The following is a 12,251-nucleotide window of genomic DNA, read 5'->3' as shown; positions in this document are numbered from 1 at the left end:
TCTTCTCATTTAATTAATCTACGTATAATAATAATAATAATAATAATAATAACAACAACAACAACAACAACAATAATAATAATAACAATAATAATAATAATAATAATAATAATAATAATAATAACAATAATAATAATAATAATAACAATAATAATAATAATAATAATAATAACAATAAAATATAGTATCAAAAATCTTATTTCTTCAAATACAGTATCAAAAATCTTATTTCTTAAATCAATAGGAGTAGGCCTGTTATAATAATACATGCGTTGAATAGGCTTATCAGCCCATTTAGTATTAATTCTATTCAAAGAAAAATCTTGTCTTGCCTGTTGGCTAATAAAATCTTTTTCTTTTACGGATAAAACACGTTGGGGTTGCAAATCTAAATTAGTAACTTGAGAAGATAAATTAATATTTTTTAATTTATCATGCAAAACTTGTTCAATATCACCAGAAGATTCAGTTTTAAAATTCTGTATTTCAACAGGTGGTTCTAAAGTATTTTTAATAATTTTTTGATCAACCTTTTCCTTATTTTCTGTAAAAGCCTCAATTTTTTCATGCAAATCTTTAGATTGTTTCAAATAATTATCTAGGTTTTTATGCAGGGACATAATATGTTCACCTAAAACACTCAAATAATAATTAACATAATTTTGTTGTTTAAGAATAATGTTAACATGTTCACAATTTAATAAAGCACCTCTATTTTTCAAATAACTTAAAAAAAGCAGTAAAATTTATAGTTTTACCATCTTTATTAATTTCAAAAAATTGCATAGGAGGTAATGAAGAAATAACTATATCACAATTACAGGCAAATATTGTCCTACATATTTACTCATAAACCATGGTACAAATGACAATATAATATTTTCTTTTGCAAGATCAGCGTAGAAATTATCTTGAAAATATTTTTTTTCTTCTTGAGTAAATGATGAAAAAAACCATGTTCTAAAACATTTCCATTTTGGACAGAAAAATTCAGTCGATATTTGTTTCCTTGCCGGTGAATCCAGACTAAAATCAATAGTTGTATTAATCATATTAAACCGTTTGGGAAATTCATTTCAGAATCTGTAGGATCACTTAAATTATCCTCTTCCCTTACAATATTTTTATTATCAATAATAATATAATCAAATCTGGGGGGAACAGTTTCTCTAATCTGAGATGTGGATGCTCTAGAAGGCATATCTACCAAACAATTAACAGGTGAAATATATATAGAGACAGATTTGGTTAATCTAGAAGATGAATTAGTAATTCTAGGAATATTATTATTTTTAAAATGAAGTCTAACAGTACCATCTGTAGTTTGTGAAATCTCTTCATAAGTAATATTTTGAAGGACAACAGCCTTCTCAATAATCCATTCATCAGAAAATTAATTTTTTCTCATTTAATTAATCTACGTGTAATGATTTTTGATTTAGAAAAAATATTTTCATATAAAACAGTTTCATTATTTTGGTCAGCATTTCGACATCTAGGAGATAAAGTATATAATGGTCTGTAAACAATTCTAATACAAATGCAAATTACTTCCGTACCAGGTAAATAATTATAACCATTAATTTTTACATTCAAAATTAAAGACTGTAAAACATTTATATCAGTTAAGGAAATGTACAAATTTGGATAAGCATTAAAATAAACAGCACCATAAGCCAAACTAGACTGTATTGTACCAATCAAAGAATTTTGCCAATTTAAATTTCTACCATCTCTTAAAGCAGCAATAAAACTTTCAGGTAAACCTTTTAAAGTTAAAGGTTTAAAAGAAACTTGTACTAAACCAATATGCAAATAATTAAATTCTTTATGTTTATAATAGTCAATATCATCTTGGATAAATAAATAAAAAATATCACTTTTTTTTCCATAGTAAAACTTAATTCAGTAGTTTTAACGGTAGTTTTACCAACATACTTCTCAAAAGTACCAAGTTTATAAATAGTTTGTATATCTACTTTATGAATCGTCCAAGTATTTAATAAATCTTGATTAACAGGTAAATCCATCTGTTCTTTTAACATATTTTTAACAATTATTGTTTTTCTAAACCAATCCATAAAACAGAGTTTAAAGTACAAGTGTTAAATAATAACTTTCTATAAATTATTAAAATACTTCAATGGCTCTGATACCAAGTGTTGAGCAGGACCTTAGGGATTATTGGACTTTTATTTAGTCTGAGATTTTTTTACAAAGTTAAATATATTTTATGTAAATCGTAAATTAATTGTCTAAAACCCAATCGGGAACATCCCTAGTCGATTCAACCAGCCATACATGACTTAACAACGGAATTACAAGGTTTTCAACCCAATTAATTCATTACTAACCATGTCGGAAACTCCCCTTTTAGGGTTTACCAACACCATTATTTAAGCTTAGTTTACTATAAAATTATTTTAACTTAACCACTGAATAAACCATAAACCATTAAAGAAAAGCTATTATTTTAGAGTCATTGCAACTTTATATTCTAACAATCTATATTAGTTATCATACAACACTTAACTACTTAGCCCATCATGGGTCTAAGTTACAAAATAAAATAAATAAAAGAAAGAAAAGAAGTACCTGGAACACCACTAGTCTCCTGGGGTTGTAAGCAAACTTCACTCTTTATTTATAATACACACTATTACAAACTATTACAAACTTTAGAGAGAGAGATAGAGTCGAGGGTAGAGGGAGAAAGGGAAAGGGGGGGGGGGGGTTCTAACTAACTTCTGAGGATTGAATGAAATGTTCAATCCTTATATAAAGAAAAGGTGCACAGTAAAATGAAAAGGTCAAAAAGGCTACAGTGCTGAACACTAACGCACAGTGCCAAATAGTAAAAAATGTACAAAAAGGATGCAATTTTCAACCTTTGAACAGTAAAATCACTGTTGGCACAGTAAAATCAACTGTGTGGCTGTCTAAATTTGTTTGAAGTCGTTTTCACTTTTGTCCACTATTAAATCTTTTTCTTATTTTTTTACTGTAAAATCTCCTCTTCAGCCTTCTTTATTATATCAGGAATCTTGTTGGAGGCTATGCTATTTACACTTTGAGAATCTTCAAATAGGTTGTCATTTCCTGAATTGTCAGGCATGGAATCATCATCATCAGTGCCGAATTGGGACTGAATATCTTTTTTAACTTGTTCCATATAAGCCGCTACAAGTTCTTCCAGGGTTAACAATCCTCTTTTTTTAATATGTAATTTACGGGTGATTTTAGTAAAATGACTTTCCTCCGCTGGGACTGAAATTTTTTCTTTTTCTCCGTACTTAGCAACTACGGAGCTGATGTCATCCAACAAACCCTGGCCACCTAATCTGCCACTTTTATCTTTTTGGACTAATTTAACCTCAATTGGGTCTATTGAAATCACAAACAATAATACTGGAGTCCCAAACAAATCATATTTTACCTACTAAAATGGTTATTAAAAGACTGATTTTGCCAGAAGAATGGGGACTAAGCACCTTAAAAGATTTTCAATATGTCCACCCAGTGGCAAAAACAACTGTAAATTTTAATTACTGGGATTATGTGGAAGCATTTTCTAAAATTTTATATTATGAAAATGATGACCATAAACATTCATGGTTCATCAAGATTTGTGCCCAAGTTTTTCGAAGCACAACCATCATAACCTGATTTGTTAAATGGTGGTCTTTTTTCGGATCCTCTACCAAAATTTTACCAACCCAATTTCTAGATCTTTACACTCTTTGGATAGAATCCACTCCTAAAATTTTAGAACTAGACAAAGAGGATAGATTATTCCCTCTAAAACCTTTACTAAACTTTTTTCTTGAATTTTCCATACCTTGGATTTTTAAATGGACAATTGAGGTCACTATTGATAATGATGGTATGCCTTGCCTCTGTAGAATTTTTCACACAAAATTTTGGTCTAAATTAGTCCAAGAAAATGAAAATGGCAGATTAGGTGGCCAGGATTTATTGGATGACATCAGCTCCGCAGTTGCTAAGTACGAAGAAAAAGGAAAATACTTATCTGATTCTGCAATCTGTATTTGTCAATATCCAGACTTTAAATCAAATTTAGAGAAAATAATAGCATCATGCAGTCTATCTAATAAATCTTTTTTATTAGGAATGAGATATCTTATCCATTTCAAAACTTTATTAAGAAGTTTATAATTAATAACCAATCCTGCAAGGGGAGAGGATAATTTAAGTGATCCTACAGATTCTAAAATAAATTTCCCAAATGGTTGATTTGCAACCCCAACCAGTTTTATCTGTAAAAGAAGAAGATTTTATTAGCCAACAGGAAAGACAAGATTTTTCTTTGAATAAAATTAATACTAAATAGGCTGATAAGCCTATTCAACGCATGTATTATTATAACAGGCCTACTCCTATTAATGTTTTCCAAAAAAAGACCACCATTTAATAAACCAGGATGAGATGGTTGTACTTCGAAAAACTTGGGCACAAATCTTGATGAACCATGAATGTTTATGGTCATCATTTTCATAATATAAAATTTTAGAAAATGCTTCCACATAATCCCAGTAATTAAAATTTACAGTTGTTTTTGCCATTGAGTGGACATATTGAGAATCTTTTAAGGTGCTTAGTCCCCATTCTTCTGGCAAAATCAGCCTTTTAATAACCATTTTTGAGAAGGTAAAATATGATTTGTTTGGGCCTCCAGTATTATTGTGTGTGATTTCAACAGACCCAGTTGAAGTTAAAATTAGTTCAAAATGTAATCTGTTCTTATAGGTTTGCATCGGAAATAATGCATTGTTCAAATATCGTTTTATCACAATCTAGGGATTGTGTTTCCATTGGAAATCTTTTGGGTCCACATATAAAATTAATTCTTTTTTAGAATTGGTTTCTGTCACGACCCAAATCCGGGTGTGATGGGATTCATCTCAACCCACCAAGACAAGTCAGCCAAATATCCAACGAAAAGTAAATACGGAAGTAATTGAGATAAAATAAGGTTTAACTTAGTCAAAAACACATAAAACAAACTCAAATTCCCAAAGATTAGTTGTCATGTGTACAAGCCACTAATACATTACCAACTCCCTCTGAAAGGCCCTCTAGAAACTGGAAGTAAATTGAGATCCCCTATCTGATATAATGGATATTGATACCCCGTGTAGACAGACCACCGCCTGAATATAGATTCGAGCTAGACGATCTGCAGTAAAAGTGGATCGTACTGGCAAGAAATGCGTTGACTTGGTCAATTGATCAATGATGACCCAAATACCATCATTACTTCTAAAGGTTCGAGGCAATCCCATCACGAAGTCCATGGTAATCCATTCCCATTTCCACTCAGGAATGGGTAATCTCTGAAAGACTCCACCAGGCCGCTGATGCTCAGCCTTAACCTGCTGGCAACTTAAACAATGGGATACATACTCAGCTATATCTCTCTTCATACCACACCACCAGTAATGCTGTCTCAAATCTCGATATATCTTCGCGGTGCCCGGATGGATAGAATATCTGGAATCATGGGCCTCGTGAAGGATCAACTAAATGAAGTCACCAACTATGGGAACACAAAAGCGACCATAGAACCGAAGTATGCCATCTGAATCTATAGAAGCCTGGCCACCCTCGCCTCACAATACTAACTCTCGAAGCTCTACCAATGCTCCATCCTCAAATTATCAGCCACAAATCTGGTCTAGTAGAGATGATCGAGCTCCCACAAAAGCCAAAATCGGTTCAAAATATGAGATTTCCAACCTGACTATCCGATTAGCCAAATACTGGATGTCCAAGGCTAGGGGTCGCTCTGCAGCAGACAAGTAAGCTAAACTACCCATATTCCCCGTCTTCTGGCTCAAGGCATCCGCTACTATATTCTCCTTGCTTGGGTGGTAGAGGATAAAGATGTCATAATCGTCTAGTAGCTCAATCCAACGCCGCTGTCTAGAATTAAGATCCTTCTGACTCATAATGTACTGTAAGCTGCGGTGATCTGTATATATCTCGCAATGGACTCCGTATAAGTAGTGCCTCCACATCTTAAGCGCGAAAACTATTGCCGCCAACTCCAGGTCATGTGTGGGGTAGTTGAGCTCGTGCACTCTCAACTGTCTGGAAGCATAAGCAATAACTCGGCCATGCTGCATCACTACACACCTAAGACCTACACTAGAAGCATCACAATATGCTGAAATGATCTCTCCCTCAACTGGTAAAGTCAGAATAGGAGCGGTGGTAAGCAACTTCTTAAGCTTCCGAAAGCTCGACTCACACTCCTCGGACCACACAAGGGGAAAATCCTGGCGGGTCAAATGGGTCAATGGGGCTGTAATGGTAGAGAAACCCTCAATGAATCATCTATAATACCCAGCCAATCCAATGAAACTACGAATCTCCATAACAGATGTGGGCCTAGCCCAACCACGCATAGCCTCAATCTTCGCCTGATCTACTCTGATACCTTCTCTGGACACCACGTGTCCCAGAAATGCCATAGACTCCAACCAAAACTCACATTTTGAGAATTTAGCATAAAGCTGCTAATCTCTCAAAGTCTGAAGCACAACCCTCAAGTGTTGCACGTGTTCCTCCCTACTCCGCAAGTATACCAGTATATCATCGATGAATACAATCACGAAAAAGTCAAGATAAGGCCTGAATACTCGATTTATAAGGTCCATAAAAGTTGCGGGGGCATTAGTAAGCTCAAAAGACATCACAAGAAACTCATAGTGGCCATAGCGAGTTCGGAAAGCAGTCTTAGAAATGTCGACTTCCCTAATCCGCAACTGGTGGTAGCCAGACCTCAAGTCAATCTTAGAAAACACGATCTCAACCTGAAGCTGATCGAATAGATCATTGATACGAGGCATGGGGTAACGATTTTTCACCGTCACCTTGTTCAACTGCTTGTAATCAACACACATCCGCATAGTCCCATTCTTCTTCTTAACAAATAAGACGGGCGCACCCCATGGCGACAAACTTGGGCGAATAAATCCCTTACCTAGAAGATCCTCAAGCTGCATGCTGAGCTCCTTGAGCTCTGCAGGGGCCATACGATAAGGTGGTATAGAAATAAGCTTAGTTCCTGGCTCCAAATCTATGGCAAAGTCAATATCTCTATCTGGGGGTAGACCAGATAGGTCAGTGGGGAAGACATCAGTATACTTCCTAACCACAGGGACTGAATCAATAGTAGGGGCCCCGCTGGACACATCACAGACATATGCTAAGTACGCCAAGCACCCAGGCGCAACTAGCCGTCGGGCCCACATAAAGGATATGATCCGAGTCGGTGAGCAACTATAAACACCCTACCATAAAACCGGGGGAATACCAGGCATGGCTAATGTAACGGTCTTGGCATAACAGTTCAAAACCGCATGATGAGGGGATAGCCAATCCATGCCCAGAATAACATCAAAGTCTAGCATATCAAGTAAAATAAGATCTGCCCGAGTCTTATGCCCCTGAATAGTCACAGTACAGGATCTACAAACCTGATCCACTACTAAAGAATCCCCTACTGGGGTCAAAACATGTAACGGAACCTCCAATGACTCATAAGGAATACCCAGACGTGGAGCAAAATATATAGACATATAGGAATACGTGAATACCTTACAAAATTTGCGCTGTAGACAATTGTCTAAATTTAGATGGTAAAAAGATGTTTTTCTAAGTAGGGTTAATGAATTTCATTATTGTAGCCATGAACATTGGAAGTCTAAATTTATTGATGGATTGCCTTCTATTTTTGCTGAACGTGTTAGGAAAAGTCTTCGTGGTAATAATGCTAAGATTCCTTATGAATTGCTTACTTATGGTAAATTTATCAGTGTTTGTACTTAGGAATGTTTAACGGCTTGCAATGATATTAGAATGAATTATTATATTAAGAAAAATAGATTAAATAAAACACAATAATTGGGTGAATTTTGTGATTAATTTTCTATTGACATGCCTGTTAAATCCAAAAAAAGCTTTCTCCTTCTACTGAAAAGTTTTAAAAAAAACTTCGCAAGTTTAAATCTAGAGATAAATCTGAGCATAAAGATTTTCCAAAAAAATATAGGAAAAAGGGTAAACCCAAGTTTTTTGATAAAAATAGTAAAAGAGATTATAAAAAAGGTATTAAACACCACAAGTGTGGACGATTTGGCCATTATACTAATGAATGCAAGACTCAGAAAAAGATTAAACAATTGAATTTAGATGATAAGTTAAAAGATTTTTTGTGCAAAATACTTTTAAATTCTGAGCATGAATATTCATCTTCTGATACTGATAAAACTAGTTCTGATTTTTCTAGTTCTGTTGATAATCATGTACGTATTTTACATAATGAAGATTTATATTCTGATTCTGATAGATCTTTTTTTGATAATGAATGTGTACCCTGTAAAAAGGGTTTGCCTTATGAAAAGGATGGTAATCTTTATAATTTGTTATCTAATTTTCAAGATTTGACTATTTCTGTTATTGATGATGATAAAATATTTGATATTTTAAAAACTGTTAAAGACAAGGATTTGAGAAATAAGATTTTTGATACTGTTTTTGAAGAAGGTTCTAGTAGTAATAAGGCAGAAGAAAAATCTGCTAATATTATTAGCCAACCTGCATATTATTCGATGTCTGATTTAAAACAAATTTTAAATCAAAGAAATTTTATTAAAAAGAATTATTATTACTTCTAATTTACAACAAGAAATTAGTATTTTAAAAGAAGAAATTATTCAGTTAAAAAATCAAAACAAGAGTTATGACAAAAGAATTTCCAGTTTAGAAGATGCAAGAACTTTTGATTTACTTTTACAGGCTAATAAACCTGATTTAAAAAATAAAGATATTTTGATAGAAACCAATTTGGAAAATCAAGATGAAAACTTTTTGACAAATATTCGATTTGATGATAACAGTGAATTTTTACAAAAACTCAGTATTATCACTTTACAAAAAATTTATACTAATATTACTCTTAAGATAGATTATAATTTTAGAAAAGAATTTGTTGCTTTATTTGATAGTGGTGCTGATGCTAATTGTGTACAAAAAGGGATTATTCCTTCACGATATTTTCATAAGACTACTCATTGTTTGAGATCTCTAATGGTAGTAAAATGAAATTGAGATATAAATTACCTGAAGCATTTTTATGTAACAATGGTATTTGTTTACCTCAAAGTTTTATGATTGTTGAAGATACTTTTTGCCCTATTATTTTAGGTGTGCCTTTTATGAATGTTATTTTTTCTTTAAAATGGTGGGATAGTAGTAAATTAATTGGTACGTATAAGAATAAGGATTTTTAATTAGATTTTATTACTTGACCATTTACTAAAATAATAAATCAGATTGTTGATAAATTAGTCTTGAAAAATCAACAGATAGATTTTATTAAATAAGAAATTTTACTAATGGAAATAGATGTTATTTTAAAAAATCCTAAATTATAGGAAAAAATAGACTTATTAAAAAATTATTTTATTCTCAATATTTGTGATGATCATCCTAGTGCATTTTGGAATAGGAAAAAATATGTTGTTACTTTGCCTTATGAAGATTTCTTTGATGAATTAAATATTTCAATCAAGGCTAGCTCTTGTCAAATGAATACTGATTATTTAGAATAATGTAAAACCGAGATTGATAATTTATTAAAAAAGAATTTGATTAAATAAGGACTCACCACAAACACCGCCGGATAGAAAAACTTAACTAGCCACGTGGACGAATATGATCTTCAACCTCAACCCCTATATTATGAGATAATGTAGGCAAAAGTATATATTAGTACGTTGGAATGTACTAATGTAACAACCCCTAAAATATTGTATGTCGGTATTTCAATTCTCGATGAAAATAATACAGCCTCTGTATTTTGGGCATAACTCTTCATAGGTTGGTCCAAATTAAGTGATTCAAATTTTTGGGTAATCACAACATCCTTATCTACAACTTTCATGAAGAACATAACTTCAAATGCGGAGTATAAGTAGGTCAAATAAATTAATCTTTGCAAGATATAGTGCTGTGACGGAATTGAGTGTTGATAGAAGAAAATTCATATCTCACTGTAAGTTGCTCCAAATTGGTTGATTCTTGAACGATATGAAACTAGACTTCCATATCTACAATTCTTATGAAGACACCAAATCCTAATAAGGAATTTATCTTATTCAAACACAGCTTCGAAAACGAGTATTCTGTTAAAAAGAACTCATCTTACCTACCATGGAAACATCTAGATGCATTTGACATCATGCATGACATAAATTGTCCTCCATTTAACATCATCCATGACATCAATATATTCCATTAAATTTTTAGATTTTTCTTTATAATTATTTTATTTATTGTTAGGTCCCTCTTTCCCACCTATAAATACCCACCTTATTTCCTCATTTTATTCATCAAGCTTTCTTAAGCATTTCTTCTCTCTATATACTTCTTCTCAAATATAGTTTTAGTTTTAGTAGTATAAAAATACTACTCTGGTGATTCTTATACTCCGGGTAGTACACAAAACGCTCCGGCGAGAAGAAAAGGCTAGGGGTCCAAGAGTGTTCCAATTCGGAGTAAACCTTCGGATTTAAGGTATGTAAGGCTTTCATAGCATTGGATTGAGTTCGTCCATGCGCCCAATATTTAAATTCATTATAATTGAGTTATAGTTGAGTTTTATCCAAATCTTGAATTCTAAATAAATTAATTCTTCTTCTATTAAGTTAGATATATTTATGCATTAATATTATTATTATTGTTATCTCTCATATTATTGGAATTATTGTTCATGGCTACTTTCCCATTAATCCTAATTGATTTGATGTTCATGAATATTTTTACACATGTTTTGAGTAAAGATGTTGGCTTTTTATTATTTTTATTGATAAAAAGAGAGTTATATGAATTAATACTATATATGTATTTTATTGAGTTTTGAAAGAACAAAAGAGTTGAATTTGAATGAATTTGAGCAAATGATATTTTGAGCAAGATGTTTTGATGAGATGAAAATGATGTTTTTTTTTGAAGTATAATGATTGATGAACATGAAATGAGATGAGTTTGATGATTTAAATTAAAGTCCAATGAGACTAGATAATGAGTTTAATATGAGCATATATCTTGGGAGTAGTATTGAGCACCGAGTTGGGTAAGAGTTTAATTGACTCAAACCCCAGAACTACGTAGCCAGCGTAGGATGGAGGTTATGTCTCTTAAGTCCCAAAAAGAGGACTTTGATGAGTGGATCCAAGATGGTGATGTCCTTTACCCTGGCAAGGTATTGGATGGATGTGGCAACGACATCGCTTCGTTGTATCATCGCTAGCTCATAAGTGATGGTTGTCGGTTAGAGAAACTCCCAACTGAGTAAGCATTGTTTATTACTATTATTTTTATATTTTAAACTTGCATTACATATTGATGTTGAGATAATGTTGAGTTTTGAGCTGAGTTTTCTCGAGAGGAGTTTATTGATATCTGTCCTTACCTTCCTGCCATTTTATATACTCATACATTCCACGTACTGACGTCATTCGACCTGCATCATTTTATGATGCAGATACAAGTGTTAGAGATCCTCAACAGGCGCATCGTTGAAGATCATTTCTTTTCAGCTATTTGGTGAGTCCTTCTTGTATTCGAAGGAACTCCTTATCCTTTTATTATTGTTGAGTGTGATATTTCTTTTGAGGTAGCCATGGACATGTCATTGGCACCATCTAAGAGTATTAGAGGCTTCATAGACAGAGTTTGATGATGTAATCGGAGTAGTTCTCCTTAGAAACTACTTCTTCTAAGAATTATCTATTTTTCCTTTGATTATGACAAGCCCACATTAGTATTATTAAGTCTTCCGCTGATGAACAAATGAGTAATGAGACCAAGTGGTTCTCTCGGAAGCCAGAGATGGTTTCTGAGTGCCGGCCACGCCTAGGGTACCCTTTCGGGGCGTGATAAACTTGGTATCAGAGCACAGAGTTCAAGAGTCCTAGGGTGTCTATGAAGCCGTGTCTAGTAGAGTCTTGTTTATAGGTGTGTCGTGCACCACACTTATAATCAGGAAGCTATAGGACATTAGGAATTATTTCACTTCTTTCATAATCTGAGTTCGTGCGATAGAGTTTAACTCTATAAAAGCTTTCTTTCTAACTCGTGCGTTTACGCGTTTCAGACATGCCTCCTAAACGTTCAGTTAGTCAGAGGAACGCTGCCAGCACTGAGGTTCCACAGTCAGTGAT

The 12,251-nt window shown here is 33.1% G+C and overlaps 1 long non-coding RNA gene across 1 annotated transcript; it reads left to right on the top strand.

Annotated features, from left to right (window-relative positions):
• Window positions 1–10,465: 10,465 nt before the first annotated feature.
• On the top strand, window positions 10,466–11,857 carry LOC129875214 (uncharacterized). The gene is made up of 2 exons (XR_008763097.1): window positions 10,466–10,602; window positions 11,573–11,857. It is a non-coding gene; the product is annotated as an uncharacterized LOC129875214 (long non-coding RNA).
• The last annotated feature ends 394 nt before the right edge of the window (window positions 11,858–12,251 follow it).

Source organism: Solanum dulcamara, chromosome 11, assembly GCF_947179165.1.
Source record: "Solanum dulcamara chromosome 11, daSolDulc1.2, whole genome shotgun sequence".
Classification (NCBI taxonomy): Eukaryota; Viridiplantae; Streptophyta; class Magnoliopsida; order Solanales; family Solanaceae; genus Solanum; species Solanum dulcamara.
The sequence above is the reverse complement of the archived record's forward strand: the minus strand, read 5'-3'. Positions and strand labels throughout refer to the sequence as shown.